This window comes from Rhinoraja longicauda, chromosome 8, assembly GCF_053455715.1.
Source record: "Rhinoraja longicauda isolate Sanriku21f chromosome 8, sRhiLon1.1, whole genome shotgun sequence".
Classification (NCBI taxonomy): Eukaryota; Metazoa; Chordata; class Chondrichthyes; order Rajiformes; family Arhynchobatidae; genus Rhinoraja; species Rhinoraja longicauda.
In genome coordinates, this window is record NC_135960.1 from 18,218,960 (window position 1) to 18,236,866 (window position 17,907).

Consider the following 17,907-nt stretch of genomic DNA (forward strand, 5'->3'; position numbering starts at 1 on the left):
ATCTTATACAACATGACCTCCCAACTGCTATACTCAATACTCTGAATGATAAAGGCCAAAGTGCCAAAAGCCTTTTTGACCATCTTATCTACCTGCGACTAGACCTTCAAGGAACCATGCACCTGTACTCCTAGATCCCTCTGCTATACAACACTGCCCAGAGGCCCACCATTTACTGTGTAGGTCCTGCCCTTGTTCGAAGTCCCAAAATGCACCACCACACACTTCTCTGTATTAAATTCCATCAACCATTCCTCCGCCCATCTGGCCAATCGATCCAGATCCTGATGCAATCTTTCATAAGGAATATTGTGTCCTGAAATGGAACATATCCTCTCTCTACGTCCCTCCCCTACCCTAATTGTTGTACTAGTTTCACTGTTTGTATAACTTGTTATCACCTTCCCCGCAGCCAACAATGGGCCATTGTGGGCTCCACCTTACCTTGATCATCATTGCCGGCTTTGATCTGTCTTTTTGCATATCTTTTATTAATTTGTATCATGCACCTTTTCATATCCCTCGGTTCCCCCTCCCCTGACTCTCAGTCTGAAGAAGAGTCTCGACCCGAAATATCACCTGTTCCTTTTCTCCAGAGATGCTGCTCTTCAGTTTTTTGTGTCTATCTTCGGTGTAAAACAGCATCTGCAGTTCCTTTCTACACAATGAAATTCTTACTTGCAACAGCGCAGCAGATTTGGTACTCAGTCTGAAGAAGGGTCTCGACCCGAAACGTCACCCATTCCTTCTCTCCCGAGATGCTGCCTGACCTTCTGAGTTACTCTAGCATTTTGTGAATAAATAGCAGATTTGGTACTGGAAACACCATTATAAACAACAAAAACGTTCAGCAAATATATATATCTACATATATATGCATATATATATGTAGATATATATATTTGCTGAACGTTTTTATATACGTATATACGTATATATATACATATATATATACATATATATGCATATATATATATGTGTATATACATTTATACGCATGTCTGTGTGTGTGTGTGTGTGTGTATGTGTACAGATATAAATAGTGCTGATTAACTTGGTTTTATTACACCCTCTATTAAATATTTGTACATAATTTTGTTGGATCATTGATATCTGTGCAAGTGACGGTACTTTTCTGACTATGTTTGTTTTATTCCTTCCTCCACTGAAGTCTTTTCATATTCCAGATAGTGTACATTTTAGCATGCAAGCAAGTCAGTCTTGCAAAGTACGTTCAGGGAGATACCAGCAAGCCACAACTCACGCACAGAGAGACGTGGGGTTCAGATCCTGTTGACAAACCACATAACTGGTTCGTCAAAGTTCCCTGGGCTCCTGAGACTTGTTATTGTTTTGAAACACACGACGGAATATATTTTTACTGTATAACCTTTTTCTTTAAAAAAAATGCTTGTGTGATGCACGAAATTGACAAGTAGCCAAGAAATGCAGTGGCTGCCTCCATCAGTCAATTCAGATGAGGGAAAGACCATCATTTGCAGTGTCACGTCATTCAAACCATGGTGCCAATGTTGGGCCACTCATAAAGACTGCAGTAATAATGCACCTTAGCAATGCAAATTACTTTGCCTTCGAAATGTACTGAGATGAGAAAAAACATTTTCACCCAAAAAAACTTTTCCACCTAAAAGAACTTTTTCACCCGGAGTGTTGTGAATCTGTGGAATTCTCTGCCACAGAAGGCAGTGGTGGCCAATTCACTGGATGTTTTCAAGAGAGAGTTAGATTTAGCTCTTAGGGCTAATGGAATCAAGGGATAGGAGGAAAAAGCAGGAACGAGGTACTGATTTTGGATGATCAGCCGTGATCATATTGAAAGGCGGTGCTGGCTCGAAGGGTTGAATGGCCTACTCCTGCATGTACTTTTCTATTTTTCTATGTTTACTGCCTCATACTGAGGTAAAGGCCCCAAAGACAGCGAATCATACTTGTTTCCATTCTATCTGAGCAGCATGGTTGAGTATCAGCTGTCAGCAGTAGGGGTTACTGGAATGCTAATGATAACTGGGGGCACTCAATGATATCTTTCACACCAAACTGCACCAACCCCTGTCCCAGGCTTTCTGACATAGAAAAATGACCCGTGAAGGAGATAAATGACCCAAGTGAAGGAGCAATAAGTCCAGTTTATCAGTTAAGAACAGCAACCCATATTCTGCTTGAGTAGCCTGCAACCCAATGTGTAGGAAGGAACTGCAGATGCTGCTTTACACCGAAGATAGGCATCGCCTGGCCTTCTGAGTTCTCCACCACTTTGTCATTTAGTTCAAAATTTCAGAATCCGCAGTAAATTGTCCCTTATGGGGAGTGGATGAGAAAGCGGAAAAACATTGAACTTGTGTGAACAGCAGCCAGTGAGGACTCTGTGGGCCAAAGGGCCTGCTTCCATACTGTACCTCAAAATTAAACATGAATTTTTACCAACTGAACCAGCTGTGAATGAATGAGACAGCAGTGAATGTTGCCCATGCATCATCAATAGCCTCTGTTTTCTATCAAAAAATGTTTCCTCTCTAAAATATTTAAGCAGAAAAAATTGTTACCATTTTGTTCACGGTGACAGAGTAACAGAATCTGGCAAACACATTCGACATGTGACAATATGACTTTATTGCAAAAAAAATGAGAATTACAAATGGCAGCTCCAGCCTCACAACATAATTTTTTTCTGCGGGAATGTTTGCACTGCTTATAATTTGAGATCTCTCCCCTGTGAAGAAGCAGACAAGTAACTTGACAAGTTGTGATTTTTATTCCTTCTCTCGAGTTAGTTATATTCAAATAAAGAAAAGATTTCATGGTTCAAATTAAAGCCAGGTATTGTCGACTACTGTTCAGCATTGGGTTTGTGTAAATGAGGTGCACCTGGGAAGCCAGTACCAGGTCCTCCACGACGTGCTGAGCTGGAGTGTGGTGGGTCAGAGGCGGCATAGGGGCACAGCGGTAGAGTCGCTGCCTTGCAGCGCCAGAGACCCGGGTTCAATCCTGACTACTGGTGCCTGTCGGTACGGAGCCTGTACGTTCTCCCCGTGACCAGCGTGGGTTTTCTCGGGGATCTCCAGTTTCCTCCCATACGCCAAAGACGAACGGGTTTGTGGGTTACATGTAGGAAAGAACTACGGATGCTGGTTTACACTGAAGATAGATGCTGGAATAACTCAACGGGACTGGCAGCATCTCTGGAGCGAAGGAACGGGTGACGTTTCAGGTCGAGACCCTTCTACAATTGTGAATTGTCCCTAGTGTGTGTAAGATAGTGTAAGGATGCCGGGGTCACTGGTCCACGTGGACTTGGTGGGCCAAAGTGTCTGTTTCCGCGTTGTATCTCTAAACTAAATTAAGATGCTGCCTAAGTCGATGGCTTGTTCCTTTACTTAAAACTGCACATTGAACTTTGCGTCTGGCACACAATAAGCAGAGACATTTCCCATTAAAGTAGCAAACACCATCATTCTCAGTGTGGAGAAGCCATAAAGCAGTGCTTGCTTTCTGTATACAAAAGGAACTGCAGATGCTAGAATCTTGAATAAAAAGCAAAGTGCTGGAGTAACACAACAGGTCGGGCAGCAGATCTGGAGGATATGGATAGGCGACATTTCAGGTCAGGATCCTTCTTAAGTCTGAGGAAAGATCCCGACTGAAATGTCGTTTATCTCTGTCCTCCAGAGATGCAGCCTGACCGATTGAGTTACTCCAGCACTTTGTGCTTTATTTATCTTCCAGGATGGCACCCTTAAGTTTTTTTTCCCCAGTCAAGTCAGTATTCTTCAATTGATTTAACAACTGTAGGTTAATTTAAAGGAAGCATGAAGGAACAGAATACTGTGGCAAGCCTGTCGTCATGGCTGTATCCTGGTATATGTGCAAGGTGAAGGGTGAATAGGAGCCGACAGAAGACGGGCAAGAACAAGCTATCAGGCATTCAATAAACTGTTGCTGAGTAACAGCTGAGTGTGCCAGTCAGCAGAGAGACAAAACGCAGTGCTCTGACACTCCAATGGTGCGGTGTTACTGCTTTGTATTGGTCTGAACTGTACAGGAACTGGAGGTTTGATCCCTGCTCAGAGCTGATTGACAGCAGTTGTGACATTGCAGTTACTTTCACTTGTCCTGAGGTTATAGAAAGGAAAAGGCTGACAGAATTCTTATTCCTGCTTGCTATCTCGCAACCTCTGCCGTGGGCATGTCTTCCTATATAGGTTGAGGACAAGATAGATCTCGACAGGGATGCTTCCCGTGGTCAAATATCTCGGCAAGTCTTTCAGCCCACGGGCCGTGGTTGAAGTTTGCAACTTGAATGAAGTGGCACAACGAAAGCTAATCCTCAAAGAGCAAAGTGTTAGCACAAATCAGTGCCTTCAAAGAAAGGCGCTAAAGAAGAAAACAGTGTGTAGGAAGGAACTGCAGATGCTGGTATACACAGAAGATAGACACAAAAACTGGAGTAACTCAGATAGACACAAACACTGGAGTAACTCAGCATCTCTGGATAGAAGGAATGGGAATGATCCATCTCTGGATATAAGGGTGGCACAGTGGTAGAGTTGCTGCATTGCAGCGTCGCAGACTCGGGTTCGATCCTGACTACCGGTGCTGTCTATACAGAGTTTGTACGTTCTCCCCGTGACCGCGTGGGCTTTCTCCGAGATCTTCGTTTTCCTCTCACATTCCAAAGACGTGCAAGTTTGTAGGTTAATTGGCTTGGTGTATGTGTAAATTGTCCCTAGTGTGTGTAGGATCGCTGGTCGGTGTGGGCCCGGTGGGCCAAAGGGCCTGTTTCCGCGCTGTATCTCTAAACTAAATTAAACGATGGGTGAAGTTTCAGGTTGAGATTTACAAATTACTGATGATAGAATCAGAGGATTGTCAATTTTACTCGTATTAGCCTTAAATAAGGAATCCTGCTTCTTGATTTTAGTATATACCTCACCAGATATCTTACTATAAACCTATATAGAGTCCAACAAACATTTTCAATCTCCTGCTGAGAGCAAGTACCAATATGGAAAACTAGAATAGGCCTGAGAAAAGACACAGGCCAGCAAACCAGCAACAAAATGAAACATTAAAATAGCCATAATCAGTTACGGAAACAGCTACTAACTTTTAATTATGGCTCTTACCTCTTCTGTTAACTAACTAGCTATTGAAGAAGAGAAATGAGAAAGGGGTAATAATTCACCAACAAGGAACTTCCAAACAATACCATACAAGTTGCACCAAAACAACCACCAAATACAGGAGAATGTGCAAAAATGAATTCAGTGAATAAATCAGTACACATTGTAAATAACAGATAGTGAAATTATTTCAGGGTTGTAATCTAATCTCAGGGTTTGGAATGAGGTCCAGAACTACTAGTGGGGTTATGATGTCATTTGGACCCTCCATAACATTACAATCTGTTAATTGCACTATCCGCTGAAATGTCAAAGGAAACACCTACATGATCTCATTTGTTACCTTCGTTTCTGTGAATAGGGTCACTTTTTCTTTTGCCAGAGGATCTCTTTCAGAGACCAGTTGATTCCCACTACAAACCAGTCCTTGAGTGTCTCCGTTTAAGAAACGGTCTGATCAATGGCACAGCTTTCATTAAAGTGCCCTACTTGCTCGGCTACAGCTGTACATGGAAAGCATTGTCAGGGGCCAGTATGATTTGAGTGCTTTAGATTAGAAAGGTGGAAAAATATGCATTTCCATTGTAGCATCTTAAACATACTCATAAAGGCATGGGATTCTAATTGCATTTCTGTAATGTTTCACCTTTTACTGTAATCTGTCACCGTTTAAGGTGAGGGGCAAAGATTTAATGCAAACCTGAGGGGTAATCTCTTTACACAAAGGGTAGTGGGTTCATGGAAGGTGGAGGTAGTTGAGGCAGGTACTATCGCAATGTTTAAGCAGACAGGTGGGATTAGTTTAGATGGGGCATTTTGGTCGGAGTGGGCAAGTTGGACAGAAAGGCATGTTTCCGCGCTGTATGACTATGGCTTTATGGCTCTAATCTCTTTGTTGTAATTGCAAGACTAAGCATCATAATACTGAAGGGCGAACGGAGGTGTTTAGATAAATTTGAATTTAGAAACAGTTGTTGAACTGATGGTATGAGATAAGTTACATTCAAAGAAAGTTTTTTTAAAATATAAAGCACATTCACAGGATATGATTCACATTGGCAAGGCCAGCATTTATTTTCCATGCCTAATTGTCCTTGAGACAGTGTGAGCCACTGCAGAATGCAAGATCAAGGTACTATCGACGTACTGTAATGTAGATTGTTCTGGAGTTTTGACTGACTATCAATGGAAGTTCGACAATATATTTCCAAGGCAGGGTGGTGAGAGGAGAAGGTGGTGGGGTTGGAGGTGGTGAGGTTCCCACATGAATACTCCTTTTGTCCTTCAGATACCAGCAGTCGGAGGATGCTGTTGAAGAAGTCTTGGTGATTGCTATTGTCTGTCTTGTAGATGGGGTGCACCACAATCATTGGAGAGAATTTCTGTTAACGTTTACCGTATTATTTTGGATGCAGCCTGTTTTTGTCTGGATGGTACAAAGCACCACAGCACTTGTGGTATCTGTAGTTGGGCACTAATGTGGACATGGCTATGCCTTCAACTGAAAAAGTACAAATGGAAATACAACCAGCACCGAAGCATCCCCATTTGTGACATGATACAAAGAAGGCCAGTTAATAAGTAGTTGAAGATGGTTGGACTTAAAATACTGCCTGATAAATTCTTGCAACAATGTCTCATGGCCATGTTGGCTCATATCCAACAGTACAACCATCTTCCTTTGCATTAAATAAGAATCCAATCAGTCAAAAGTTGCCCACTAGTTCAGAGTGTCTTTCGTTAAAAGAAGACTTCTTCATGTAGTGAAGTGCAGCTTTGATGGCAAGGGCAGTCATTCTTGGTTTGTTTAGCTGTTTACGTTCATGTTTCTAAGAAGATCTAAAGTCGAGTAGTCCTGGCAAAACCTAATCTGAGCATTGTGAGCAAGCTTTCAGTGTTGGATAACACTTTTGATGATCCATTTCATTACTTTGCTGATAATTGAGGGAAGACGGATGGCGTAGGGATTTGTCCTGTGTTTGTGGGCATTAGCATTTCAAGGTTATCTTTGACTTTGTTTCATATATGTTAATGGAGGGGTTACATTGCAACAGCCTGGACAAGGCAACTAGTTTTGATTTAGACAATAGACAATAGACAATAGACAATAGCTGCAGGAGTAGGCCATTCAGCCCTTCGAGCCAGCACCGCCATTCAATGCGATCATGGCTGATCACTCTCAATCAGTACCCCGTTCCTGCCTTCTCCCCATACTCCCTCACTCCGCTATCCTCAAGAGCTCTATCCAGCTCTCTCTTGAAAGCATCCAACGAACTGGCCTCCACTGCCTTCTGAGGCAGAGAATTCCACACCTTCACCACTCTGACTGAAAAAGTTCTTCCTCATCTCCGTTCTAAATGGCCTACCCCTTATTCTTAAACTGTGGCCCCTTGTTCTGGACTCCCCCAACATTGGGAACATGTTTCCTGCCTCTAATGTGTCCAATCCCCTAATTATCTTATATGTTTCAATAAGATCCCCCCTCATCCTTCTAAATTCCAGTGTATACAAGCCCAATCGCTCCAGCCTTTCAACATACGACAGTCCCGCCATTCCGGGAATTAACCTAGTGAACCTACGCTGCACGCCCTCCATAGCAAGAATATCCTTCCTCAAATTTGGAGACCAAAACTGCACACAGTACTCCAGGTGCGGTCTCACCAGAGCCCGGTACAACTGTAGAAGGACCTCTTTGTTCCTATACTCAACTCCTCTTGTTATGAAGGCCAACATTCCATTGGCTTTCTTCACTGCCTGCTGTACCTGCATGCTTCCTTTCATTGACTGATGCACTAGGACACCCAGATCTCGTTGAACTCCCCCTCCTCCTAACTTGACACCATTCAGATAATAATCTGCTTTTCCATTCTTACTTCCAAAGTGAATAACCTCACACTTATCTACATTAAACTGCATCTGCCATGTATCCGCCCACTCACACAACCTGTCCAAGTCACCCTGCAGCCTTATTGCATCTTCCTCACAATTCACACTACCCCCCAGCTTAGTATCATCTGCAAATTTGCTAATGGTACTTTTAATCCCTTCGTCTTCAGCATTACTATTCAGATATCAGGTCACATCATTTCTGATCTACCCAGTACCATCTCTTGAGGTGAGCAGCCAGATTTGGTGAAGACTGGGTTTTGTGATGGTGGAGGCTATGATGTTTTTTTCCACATAACACTTCTTCTGGATTCTGTTTTGGCCAGCATTTATTCCCAATCCCTAATCACCACTTGAGAATACAGAAGGTGCTTAAGAGTCAACCACATGGGGTGTATCTGGACTGACATATAGACCAGTTTCGATAAAGATGGCAGATTTTCTCCACGAGTGACACCATTAAACCAGATGAGTTTTAATGCAATCCGGTTGTTTTTTTTGTGTTGATTATCTGTAAACTAGATATTGCCAGTTTTTCTAAATTCCAGGTTAATAAATGAATTCAAATTCATGGTGGGATTTGAACTCAAATCTTTAGATTGTTAGGTCTATGAATTACTAATCTAGTAATTTAACTTCATTGCAACTAATTGCACCTAACTCAGCCACATCCTTTCTACTCACAGATTATTTTAGGGAATGGGTTGCCACTTCATTGCAACTAATTGCACCTAATTGCAACTAATTGCACCTAACTCAGCCACATCCTTTCTACTCACAGATTATTTTAGGGAATGGGTTGATCCCATTACTTGTCCACCATTATACACAGCTGAGTTTTGATCTGATCCATTAGTTCTCCTTGAAGCCAATTCACAGTATAACTTCATACAGATTTTCAGAAGTGAAGGGGCATTATCTCTAGTTCAATATCTTGAAGATATGCAGGAAGTACAAACTAAACTATTTGTTGTTGGTTACTTTGTTGCTGGTGGATGAGGGACAAAGTATGCTCATGTCATTTCTTCAGGAGGCAGTTCATAGACCACACCCATCTGTTGGACAAAAAGTGACAGGAAAATGGAAAAAAAAAAGTATTGGAAATGTTTTCAAACGAGAAAGGTCCACCAACAGTTGACAAGGAAACGATGGTAAGCTGGAAATTAAACAAACAGTGGCAATGGAAAGGTTGGTGACATCCCTATGTTGTGGACTCCTGGTTGACACAAATATATCCTGGGATAGGGAAACAGAAATTAAAAAGGCAAATCTAAAAATAAAGTAATTAGAAAGAACAGACAGTTGTGAGGCTCCTTTAATGAGCTCAGGCCTTGCCAAAGCACTTTACAGTCCATGAAGTACTTTGGATGTGTAGAAATCCAGCAGCCAAATTACAGATTTCGAGTTCCCATTAAATGCAATGAGATAATGCTCAGATCAATAGGTCATTTTTCAGCAATGGTGGTTGAGGGATAAATGGTGGCCAGAGAGAACCCACTTCCCAACTTCAAAATACTACCGGCAGGATTTTTAACCTGCACCTGACGGGGCAGATGGGGTATTTTGTTTGATGTCTGTGCTGTAAGACAGCCCCTCTAAGGGTACAGCAATTCCTTTAGCACTGGAACAAAAGTGTCAGGCTTGATCTTTCACTCAATTCCAACAAGCTGCAAGTGCATTTGGGGGGGGGGGGGGGGGGAAGATAAAACAACACGAATGAAAATAAAAACTGCATGCTCTACCCTGTGAGAATGGGCAGGAAATGATTCATTCTTTTTGCTGGATTCATTAGTGATTGGTATTGAGTTGATGACGGCACACCTGCAGTACATGCCACAGAGTAACCTCAGTGTTCGGCGCCGTGGCTGTGCCAGCTTCCGTCGCTACCAATCACCCCGTTAGACTGACCTTCTTACTGAGTTTCGCGATTGTATAATCTAGCTTCTGTGCTTGGAAGAAAGGCAGGCATTTACACTTTGGCAAGCTCGGGCTCCACAATAAGTGTGTATAGTTCCACAGTGGCTCCATTATGCTACACCGCCCACCTTCAGCACCCCGGTCCTCATCACTGCCCTGTTGTAGAATAATTGTTCTGTGCATTGCTGAGATTCCCGACTTCTAGGGTAATGAAAGCTGGTGTGAGCAGTCAAAAGCCAAGCCGAAAGAAAAAGAGTTTTCTTCTGTGACATTATCCTGTGAGTTGCTCCATGACTTTAATTTCTCGAGATGTTTTTTTTAATGTTAAGGAAAGTTGCATGTTTTTGTAAGCCCACTTTGTAAAGCACAACTTTAACCCTACCACCGGTGCTGTAGAATTCAATATATTCTCTCCATCTTTCAACAGTGATCTTTAATTCTTGGCGTCTTTGTACTTTACTTTTTAAGCAATACTGCTGTGAAAGAAAAGAAGATCTTCCGTCAAAGAAAATAACCATGTGCAAAGAGAAATTCAGCGTTCAAAGCTAAATGTCACTGTAAAAGCATCGTAGCTAAGCGTCGGGGATAAAATCAGTGAATATGCAAGTTATGGGGCAGTCGAGACTGGCAATATCTTGAAGGGTTGTCGATCTGAATTGGTACCCCACCTATTAATCTAAAACATTGATTCTGTTTCTCTCTCCACAGCTGCCAGCAGATCTGCTGAATATTTTCAAGCACGTTAAGATTTTGCTTCATTTATCCAGCAGACACATTCTTTTACCTTTTGGGAAATCTTACAGGTTGTACATCTCTCATCTATGCAAAAGGGGTTATCCTGGCAACAAGGGCAAAGGCATTGACCCAACAGTCCCGGGTTATGAGGGAAACCAACCAGTGGGTCTTACCAAGCAATCGCACAGGTGCAATCTCCATGTTAGAGCAGTATTGACTTAGTTATGATGCTAACTAACCTCAGAAGCTCAACCAGTAGAATAGGAAAGTGACCAATCTGACTGAAGATTGCAGCAGCTTCAGGGAGAAAGTGAGTAGGGGAGGAAATGAAATCATTTATCGTGTCAGAAGCTGGTTGTTTGCACGGGATGTTGAAATGGAACCTCAAATTGGATTTGGCAAATGAAAGTTCGTCAAGCATAATTGTCAGTTCTGCTTGTTGGTGTGCATAAGCACACATATTTTTGTATGTGTTTGTGTCTGATTGGGTGCACATATGTATTTATATGTGTGCAACAGTATGCGTGAATGAATAGCTCTCTGTATGTTGGGGAGGGGGGCTGGGTGGGTGCAGAGTGGGAGAAAAATAGGAGGTTGGAAGATTGAGCTGTTTGAGGAGCAGGATTCAGAAGAACAGTGGCTCACTGTTGTTTCTTTCAGAAGATCTGTTATTGTTAGAGATTAGCAAGTCTGCTTCATACTGATTGTTCCCTACTCACAGTACGCACTGGTACCTGCTGGCACATCATTAATGCTTTAGATAAATGTGTGGGCCAGTAATATTTGGTTTATGGATGAGGGGTCCGTTTTCTCAGGACAGGGATAGCTCCCCTATCTGAACAGTATGAACTAAAGTTAATTTTTCCAATATTTTCTAGAATGGCCGTATCAATGCCATTTTATTCCAAAACTAAATACCTCATCAGGGCAATATTTTTACATTTAGATGTGGGTAGGCAGTTGGCATGGACTGGTAAATGAAAATTCCATAATATGGAATTAAGTATTTTTACTGGTTCATGGCTCAAGCTCTTTCACAAATATGTTATGCATACATATCTTGTTTCAATATCTTGTGCATTGCAATTTACTCTTTCACAAGCAAACCTTTAAGAAGGTGCTCTCTGTTTCCATCCTTATCCACCCACCTCCACCTCACTACACATCTCTAAGGCATATAGGTTTCAGATCGCAACCTACATGTGTATGTGCCAGTGAGCTTGTATCCATGATGATTGATTGGCTAGTTCAACCAATTCCTTAATGTAAGTTTTCAAACCCATATATTTCCACGGAATCCCTTTATGTAGAACTGAGCAGATTATTTTTCAACCTACACATGCTGTAAAAGCTTTAGCAGCAGATTAGTGAATTGCATTCTCACCTATCCAAAGGCTGCTTTCTAAAGTAGTTTAGTAGGTTAGTTTAGCACCTCATACTTTAATGTCCTTTTAAACGTTACCAGTGCAAAAATGATAATGATAAAAGATTGTCGTGATGGTTCCATGCATCTGTAAACAGAAAAGGACATATGATTCTGTAGTTATTCACCAATGTTATGATTTGGAGTCTTGTCAGTAAGAACAATATTTAACAATACCTCTGAAAGTTACCAATTTTCTCGAATTCTACAGCTGTTGAATGCCCAGAAGTTACCTAGGCCTGTGAAATAATATGGAGGTTTTTTAAGTGTAAATTTCTTTCTGAAATATTGATGCTAATGTGCAGGACTGTGGTCATCAAGGAGTTAAAAGGAATGCCTGAAGCTACATTCTGCATTTTTGCTTTGTGACATGTTGTCATGTGTTTAAAAGAAAGTCAATCGGCAATTAACTGCTGCACCTTGTGAAGATGACAAAAGGCATTTTGGTTGCAAAAAAAGAACTGAGTTGTGAGGGGTTGTAATGAAGGAGTAATGACTATTCATAAGCGATTTTCAGTACGTTGATCCACTTGACTGGAAAGTTCTGCCCTGGAGAGTTTGCGCTGTCAGTTTCTTTCACCTCAGAAAGCTGCCGCAATCGGTATGTGAGTGAGAAATTATCTAGTTATGGCTGCAGGCCTGTCTCAGGTCATATGCGTTAAGCATACATCTGTCCTACTATAGGTGCGCGCATGTGAGCACAGAAGTCTGGATAACAGTGAGCTGTGTACATATTTACTTTGGCTTATCGCTGTTTTATCTCAATTGCTGATTTTACCTTATCAAAAGGTAAATAGTTGATTGGCCCATTAAGGCTTCTCAATAGCCACTTGAAAGTTTTGTTTGTGGAAAGGGTTGGCACCCGATGTCCAATTGAAATTGAACACAGCCACTGCAGGTACAGCAAATGTTTTGAGCTTCTGGCCTGTCAATAATGCAGTAGCAAAGCAATTTAATATTTTATGCATATTTGAGGAAGTTCTGTCTATGTGTTATGGTTGCAGCATCACAGATCTATTGATACTGAGGAGGTTGATAATGCTGCAAGGACTTTAATGGCAAAAGGCCAAATTAACAATTAAACATATTAATGTGCACAAAGATAGACACAAAAAGCTGGAGTAACTCAGCAAGACAAGCAGCATCTCTGGTGAGAAGGAATGGGTGATGTTTTGGGTCGTCCCGAAATGTCACCCATTCTCTCCAGAGATGCTGCCAGTCCCACTGAGTTACTCCAGCTTTTTGTGTCTATCTTCGGTTTAAACCAGCATCTGTAGTTTTTTCCTACATATAACATGCATGTACCTCCTCAACGGAAAAAAACAAGCAAGTAGTTCAGTGCGTACTTGCGCTTATTCTAAGTGTATATTATAAGGCGGAGCATCATCTTGAAATACTTATAGTAATCCGAATTGAAAAACACACTCTTGCTCTGTAAAATACAGTGGATTTTAAAAGCTGTAAACTACACTCTGTTCATTTCATTACAGCCATTTTGTGGAACTCTAAAATATGTCCACGAAGGGATACTTGTTTGCAAGTTCATGATCCGCTGGTGAAATCTGTCTTTCGGGAAAGAATTTCCTTATAAAAATGTAGCTTTATGAACTATGCACATTTAGATATCAGGCAAAATCTTTCCTTTCTTACACTTTAAAATCGAGTAGAGAACAAGGCGTACCTGGAAGAGATTACAAAGCGATAATTTAATTGGCAAGCTCATATTTATATAATAATGATACACAAGAGAAAAGTGGATGGCTTAGAAAATGGTTAAACCACAAGATGCGATTTCTGCCTTGTTTTTTTTTCCTCCCCAGCAACTGTTATTGCACATTTGTAATAAAATGTACAGCATGAAATAGATGAGTTGCCTCATTCTGTTTTTGATACATTTGAAGGGCAGCAACAGAATAACTTGGAAGCATCCTTGGTGCTGCAATAAAGAAACACACATCATTGCTGACCCATGTTTAAGGAAAAACTGTTGCTGTCAAGAAACACAAAGCATATTAAGAATGAAACAAATAATATGCAATTGATCACCCACACTCTTCACTGGTACACCATTGTTGTACATTGTAAAGTGGCAATAGTTTGCTTGCATATTCAGTTTAACACAAACTGTGATTATTTACTAACAATTCCTATGTTCATTTAAAAAAAAGATTTGTACTATGTTATATCATATCATATCATATCATATATATACAGCGCGGAAACAGGCCTTTTCGGCCCACCAAGTCCGCGCCGCCCAGCGATCCCCGCACATTAACACTATCCTACACCCACTAGGGACAATTTTTACATTTTACCCAGTCAATTAACCTACATACCTGTACGTCTTTGGAGTGTGGGAGGAAACCGAAGATCTCGGAGAAAACCCACGCAGGTCACGGGGAGAACGTACAAACTCCTTACAGTGCAGCACCCGTAGTCAGGATCGAACCTGAGTCTCCGGCGCTGCATTCGCTGTAAAGCAGCAACTCTACCGCTGCGCTACCGTGCCGCCCTTATACTTTATAAGTTATACTTTACTGTATAACTCAGTTATACTTAAAGTATAACAGTTATACTTTACTGTAACTCAATTTAACTGTATCCCCGGAAAATACTGAAAAAAAAAACTTAAGTAGTTCTAAGCAATGTTATTTTTTAACTCTTTGATTTACTATAAACATCCACAAATTCACAGTTTTTTAGAGAATGCTATTCTCCACAAAAGTTTTCTTTTGAATAATCACTTTAACCATTCATCTACTTTATCTTCTTTCAGTACAGACTGATGCGAAGATGTAACTTTGTGCCAACCAATTACTTCAATGATAACCTGCGTCAGTAATGGGTGTGCTTAGGCACACACATTTTACTTTGGGGCATCATGACTGAAACCAATATTGTTCACTCACTCACAAGCTTGCACACATTTTCTAACAGGAACCTGAATTGTGGTTAATTTGCCTTTAATTGGCAATTGCAATAACCTGACTGCCATCTTCTGAAGTAGCTCAGTGGTGATCCTGGAATCTGCCAAGAGGTATATCTCCTTTACAGACAACTGAAACGGGGTATAGTACATTATATAAACACATATATAACACATATAACATATATATATATATAAGTTCATATTAGGTGGCTTTTCCTTTTAATAAGGAGTCACAGCTTGTAAAAAACGTACAATCAAATTTGCTATAAATAAATTTATTGCTTATTTTGATTTCAATTGCCTTTTAAAAGCCTGTTTCCTATCTTGTTCTAAAGAATAATAATAATAATAATAATAATAATAATAATAATAATATATTCCTTTATTCGTCCCACACCGGGGAAATTTACAGTGTTACAGCAGCAAAGTGGATAGCAAGAGAGCAAGAGATCATTCATTATAAATAAAAGATACATAAATTGTCATCAGTTTTCTGTGTGTTCTTAGCTGTTATTGTTGACTCGTCTGCTGGGAGCAGTGCTGGTTGTGCAGTCTCACAGAAGCGGGAAGGAAGGACCTCCTATATCTCTCCTTCATGCACTTGGGGTGAAGGAGTCTGTCACTGAAGGAGCTACTCAGTGCAGTGACAGTGCCCTGCATGGGGTGGGAGTCGTTGTCCAGCAACGAAGTTAGCTTTGCTATCATCCTCCTCTCTCCCACCACCTCCACTGAGTCGAGGGGGAAACCCAGGACAGAGCTGGCCTTCCTGACCAGCTTGTCGAGTCTCTTCCCTTCCGCCGCTGAGATGCTGCTGCTCCAGCAGACCACTCCATAGAAAATGGCCGATGCAACCACCGTGTTGTAGAAGGTCCTTAGGAGCCCCATGCATTCCAAATATTTATTTTCTTTTGGCGAATGAGTTATGATCAAGGTAATTTGCAGTTCTGGAGTATCTAGGCCCAGAACTCAATACAGGAACAGTCATCTTTAAGTCCACAGTACACTGCAAAACAATATTCTAATACTGCCATCAATAATTTACATTGACCTCTTCTGTGTTACTAATATAATGGGTTGAGGTCTCTGGTCTTACTTTCATTTCCACCTGGAGGCTATGCATAGATTTCAACATGGCCTCAGTGATCATAATACAAAACCAAAATTACCCAGATATTTAAATCCTTAATTATGCCAACTAGACTGCTTTGCTTTTGCTAAATGGAAGGAGAGACATGGAGAGAGAAAGAATGGACAGGATTAGTGAGATACAGGAGTCATCTGGTCAGAAGCACTGATAAACTCTCCGTGATCCCACTGTAATGATGGCAGGAATGTTCCAAAACCTGAGTACTTTAAATACTTAAAGACTGTAATGGAATTGCTGGTTCCCCTTGGATTTCTAACATAACCATTAATGTAATTTTAATAACATATTTGCAACATTACTCATTTCAAAAAGGAGACACCAATCTGCCTGTTGTATGCTCGATTGTATGCTCTTTGTTTAACATCTTTCCTGTTTTTTCTAACACTATATTATCATTCAACAATCACACTGTTAAAAGTTGATTGATAGACATGGATATGATCTAAGCTAGTGGACCTTTGAGGCCAATAATGTTTCTGTGCTAAACCCAAACTTCACTCATTTGATGATTGTTAATTGGAATAAACTCACTTTGTCCGCAGATTGCTCAGCAGGGTATAAGAATTAACTTGTGTGGTCTTAAGCTATGTTGGATCAGGAAAATCTGCATCTTAACACCCTATTATCTCCTTTACTTTCAAAATAAATCAACAAAATAAGGTTTTTCTTTCTCCCCCCACGCAACTCCAGGCTGCTATATAAAGGACAAACAGGGATGTGCACAAACAAATTTGTTCCAGCAAACTCCAAGAGTGAAATGTGCTCTTTCCTTTTACTTTCCAACCAGACAGTGGTGGTCCTTTAAAACTTTTATAGTTCCAATAACTACAAGTGTTTGAGGCCCTCCTCATAAGACTGTCCTTGCGAGTCATATAAAAGCACAGCATAGCTGGATGTCTTCTACAGATGCTGTTTTGCATGAGTTGAAAAGCATCAGTAAATAGGGCAGCTACTGACTGTCCTGCATCAGACAGGATTTACAGTGAGGCAGCACTAAACCGTCCTGCTTCTGCCTTTGAAGAGTGGGAACTATCTTCCTACTAATTAAGTATATGAGAATGTACAAGGCATGATTGGTAAGTTTGTCAATGACATTAAAATAAGTGGTATCGTAGACAGTGAAGGTGGCTATCAAGCAGTATAGTGGGTTGTTGATTAGCTAGGCAAGTGAACCGATGAATGCCAAATGGAGTTTAATTCAGATAAGTCTGAGATGTGCATTTTGCGAAACCAAAGCAGGTCAGGACATTCAAGGTAAATGTAGAGCATTTGGAACTCTTGAAGAGCAGAGGGATCCAGGAGTACAAGTATGTAGTTCCCTGAAAGTGGTGTCACAGGAAGATAGGGTGATGAAGAAGGCTTTTAGCATACTGGCCTTCATCAGTCAGGGAATTGAGTATAGAAGTTATGACGTTATGGTACAGTTGTGCAAGACGTTGTTGAGGCCACACTTGAAGTATTGTTTTCAGTTTTGGTTATTCTGCTATAGGAAAGATGTCACTAAGCAGGAAATCACACATTGTGTGACTAATATTCTATCCTATACACTAGGGACAATTTACAGAAGCCAATTAACTTACAAACCTGCACATCTTAGGATTGTGGGAGAAAACCAGAACACCTGGAGAAAACCCACGTGGTCACAGAGGGGACATGGAAATTCCGAACAGACAGCGCCCGTGGTCGGGATCGAACACAGGTCTCGGGTACTGTAAGGCAGCAACTCAAC

At 41.1% G+C, this 17,907-nt stretch overlaps 1 protein-coding gene across 4 annotated transcripts in view; it reads left to right on the top strand.

Moving 5' to 3' along the window:
* The window catches only part of zeb2b (zinc finger E-box binding homeobox 2b), a 131,761-nt gene that overhangs the window by 44,502 nt on the left and 69,352 nt on the right, over positions 1–17,907 (top strand). The window contains exon 1 of one of the 4 annotated variants that reach the window (XM_078403373.1): positions 10,153–10,222. The exons of the other annotated variants lie outside the window; for them this stretch is intronic. The gene's annotated coding sequence lies outside the window, so the exon portion shown is untranslated. Of the gene's footprint in view, positions 1–10,152; positions 10,223–17,907 lie in introns of those variants that run through there. 4 annotated transcript variants of the gene reach the window in all.